Source organism: Colobus angolensis, unplaced genomic scaffold (genome assembly GCF_000951035.1).
Source record: "Colobus angolensis palliatus isolate OR3802 unplaced genomic scaffold, Cang.pa_1.0 Scaffold4, whole genome shotgun sequence".
In the NCBI taxonomy this organism is placed as follows: Eukaryota; Metazoa; Chordata; class Mammalia; order Primates; family Cercopithecidae; genus Colobus; species Colobus angolensis.
This window is the reverse complement of record NW_012117376.1, coordinates 13,564,532-13,568,725: the sequence shown is the minus strand read 5'-3', so window position 1 is coordinate 13,568,725 and position 4,194 is coordinate 13,564,532.

The window sequence follows — 4,194 nt, the reverse complement described above, 5'->3', positions numbered from 1 at the left end:
GCGAGACTCCGTCTCAAAAAAAAAAAAAAAAAAAAAGAGATGGAGTCTTGCTGTGTTGCCCAGGCTGGTCTAGGACTCCTGGACTCAGCACCTCAGCCTCCCAAAGTGGTGGGATTACAGGCGCGAGCCTCCAGGCATGGCCATAATTATTTTTATTTCCCAGATATGTTCAAATTAAACATGATCATAAATGTGAAAAACTTAGCACACTGATTGCTTGAAGGTTGTCCAAAAATAGGAGCCTTAATTTTTCCTTTTAGGCAATGCAGATAAAGAAGTTGCTTTCAGAGTGGGAGGTGGTATTGTGCATTTAGTGATAATATTAATAAGGACCAACATTTAGTGAGCATTTGCTATGTGCCAGGAATGTGCGAATTGCTTTACATGCATTAACTCATCAGTCCTCGTATCAGTCCTATAAATTATTTATTTATTTATTTATTTGTTTATTTATTTATTGAGACACAGTTTTGCTCTGTCGTCCAGGCTGCAGTGCAGTGGCACAATCTTGGCTCACTGTAACTTCTGCCTCCCCAGTTCAAGCGATTCTCCTGCCTCAGCCTCCCAAGTAACTGGGATTACAGGCTCGCACCACCATGCCTGGCTAATTTTTCTATTTTTGGTAGAGTCGGGGTTTCACCATGTTGACCAGGCGGGTTGTGAACTCCAGACCTCCAGTGATCTGCCCCGCCTCGGCCTCCCAAAGTGCCGGGATTACAGGCGTGAGCCACTGTGCCCAGCCTCAGTCCTATAAATTAGGTCCTGTTATTATCATCCTCATTTTACAAATGAGGGGAAAGGGCCAGGCATGGTAGCTCACGTCTGTATTCCCAACACTTTGGGAGGCCAAGGCAGGGGATCACTTGAGCCTGGGGTTCAAGACCAGCTAGGTGACATGACAAAATCCCATCTCTACCAAAAATACAAAAATTAGCCAGTTTCATAATCTAGGCTCAAAATAAATAAATAAATAGATAAAAATGTGAAAAAAACAGGGTCAGGTGCAGTGGCTCATGCCTGTAATCCCAGCACTTTGGGAGGCCGAGGCGGGCAGATTGCCTGAGGTCAGGAGTTCAAGACCAGCCTGACAAACATGGTGAAACCTTGTCTCTACTAAAAATGCAAAAATTAGCTGGGCATGGTGGCAGGCGCCTGTAATCTCACCTGCTCAGGTGGCTGAGGCAGGAAAACCACTTGAATACAAGAGGCGGAGGTTGCAGTGAGCTGAGATCGCACCATTGCACTCCAGCCTGAGTGACAAGAACAAAACTCTGTCTCCTAAACAACAATACAAATGAGGTAAAGGAAGCACAGATAGGTTAAGTGACTTGCCCAAGGACACTACCCAGTTACGAAGCAACACAGGTAGAATTCAAACACAGCCATGGAACTTGAGAGGGGTTGCTACCACTCTCAAGCTTTTTTCCTCTGCTTCCCAAGGAGTTAAAGCTGTTTCCCAGAGCACTGAAATTACTCACTGCCAGTAGCAAGTTCTCCAGTTCCAAAGGCCAACCCCTATTCCTCTCCTATGAATTCTCAAAAGGAACCCCTGCCTGTTCCCTGATAAGACACGGTGACAGACGGTCTTCCTCCACAAGGAGAAGCAAGAAGACATTTAAAGTCACCAGAACTTTGCTGCTGAATGACTGGATAATCTTGGCCAGGTCACACTCTCTCTGAGCCTCAGTTTCCTTATCTGTGAAACAGGAGTAGCAGCTCTGTGTACAAGGCGGTTGTGAGAAGAAATAGGCCCTGCACAAACTCTACAGTGCAGTCCACACAAGAGTTCTTCTCATTGTTGCTATGGGGACAGTGAGCACTTTGGGAAAGCTGCCTAAGTCAGTACAGCAGGCCAAATTGCCATCTCCGGAAACAGATCTAGGTTCAAGTCTCAGATCTGCCTTTTATGCCTTGTCTTACCTTGAACAAGTTACAAAACCCGACTGAGGCCAGGCATGGTGGCTCACACCTGTAATCCCAGCACTTTGGGAGGCCGAGGCCGGTGGATCACGAGGTCAAGAGATCGAGACCATCCTGGCCAACATGGTGAAACCCCATCTCTACCAAAAATACAAAAAAATTAGCTGGGTGTGGTGGTGCACACCTGTAGTCCCAGCTGCTTGGGAGGCTGAGGCAGGAGAATCGCTTGAACCCGGGAGGTGGAGGTTGCAGTGAGCCAAGATCGTGCCACTGCACTCCAGCCTGGGTGATGGAGCGAGACTCCGTCTCAAGAAACATTTTTTAAAAATACAAATACAAAAACTAGCTAGGTATGGTGGTGGGTACCTGTGATCCCAGCTACTCAGGAGGCTGAGGCAGGAGAATTGCTTGAACCCGGGAGGCAGAGGTTACAGTGAGCCGAGATCAAGCCACTGTACTTCAGCCAAACAGAGTGAAACTCCATTCCCCGCCCCCCTGCCAAAAAAAAAAAAATACCTGGCTGAGCCTCAGTTTTCTAACCTATAAAATGGAGTGAATAAAACTAGTCTATGGAGCTGGAGAGAAAATACAAATACAGTGAGAGAATGTGTTAAAAAGCTATGAGCCAGCACTAGGTACAGAACTGACAGAGTGCAGTCAGCTGACGAATTCCAGGGGGAGCAACAAAGCGCAGGGACCAGGAAGAATCATTCTTCCCCTCTCCCCGACCCCCATCTGAAGGGAGAAGGGTGAAGAGCACTGTACTCAGAGCCCAGAATGATCTCCAGGTCACCCCCCTCCCTCTAGCATCCTGAGCTCTTACTGGGTCCACAATCTCTCTCTCTCTCTCTTTCTCTCGTCACACAAGTTCTTCTCCACTGAGCAATCCCAGGGGGCCCCGAACCTCGGTTCCAGCCAAGCTTGCAGGCTTTCCCCACCTCCACATCCTTAATCTGCAGCCTTTGCATTTGCCATTCCTTCCACCTGGAATGCTCTCTCCTCCCTGAGTGCCTTTGATGGGGAAGAGGGGGTTGCTGAGGAGAAGGATCTGGAATGATGCTCCCCCACCTCCTCACTCCCCTCCCCTACATCCCCCATGCTGCATGCCTGACCTCCCCCCTCCCAGCGTGGGGGATGGAGGCAGTGCTGGGTGGGGGAGGAAACAGGGTGGGGGCAGGGGTACTCAGGGAAGGGCCCTCTGTGGGGTTTTTCACCTGCTTAGAAGAAGCAGACGGAAATGAAAGCTCTGGAAAAATGCCTGCTGCTCTGCTTCCGAGGCCCCGGCTGGGTGAAGCCTCCCTGCCTTCCCACTATCTCCTCCTCCTCCTCCTCCACCTCCTCCTCCTTCTCCTCTTCCTTCAGGCAGGTGCCACGGTCAGGGAAATGGGGTGGGTGGCAGGGCCAGAGAGACCTAGGTTCAAATCCCATTCCTGCCACTTACTCAGCAAGTGACCTTAGCAAGCTGCCTGGCCTGTTTATGCCTCATTTCTTTGTAAAAGGGGACAACAGTCCCTGTCTCTCAGGCTGTTGTGAGGACCAAGTGAGATGGCAGATAAAACTGCCTGGCAGGACCAAAGTTTTCAGCGACTGAGAGAATAACAGTGATAGGAAATACACAGTGCCCATGTGTACCTGGCACAGCTCTCAGCGCCTTGCGTATATTTACCTATTTAACTCCTGATACGGTAGATCCTATTACCAACCCCAGTTTGCAGATAAGGAGACTGAGGCACAAGGAGATTTCTATAACTTGCACATGCTCTCACAGCCAGTAAAGGGTGGAGCTTAATCTGTGCTCTTACTCATCACACTATGGCACAGTTAGTGATAGTTCCCATGATGACATGATGCTGCTGCTGCTGATGATAACGATTATGATTTTTCTTTTTCTTTCTTTTTTTTTTTTTGGTTGAGATGGAGTCTCTCTCTGTCATCCAGGCTGGAGTGCAGTGGCATGATCTCAGCTCACTGCAACCTCCGCCTCCTGTGTTTAAGTGATTCTCACGCCTCAGCCTCCTGAATAGCTAGGATTGCAGACACCCACCACCACGCCCAGCTAATTTTTGGAAGATGGGGTTTCACCATGTTGGCCAGGCTGGTCTCGAACTCCCGACCTCATGATCTGCCCACCTCGGCCTCCCAAAGTGCTGGGATTACAGGTGTGAGCCACTGTGCCCAGCCTGTTCTTATTGGTACTGTGTCCTCAGTAAGTACCTGTTACTCTCTTTCCTCCTACCTTCAAAATCCTGCCTGAATTTTTTTTTTTTTTTTTTT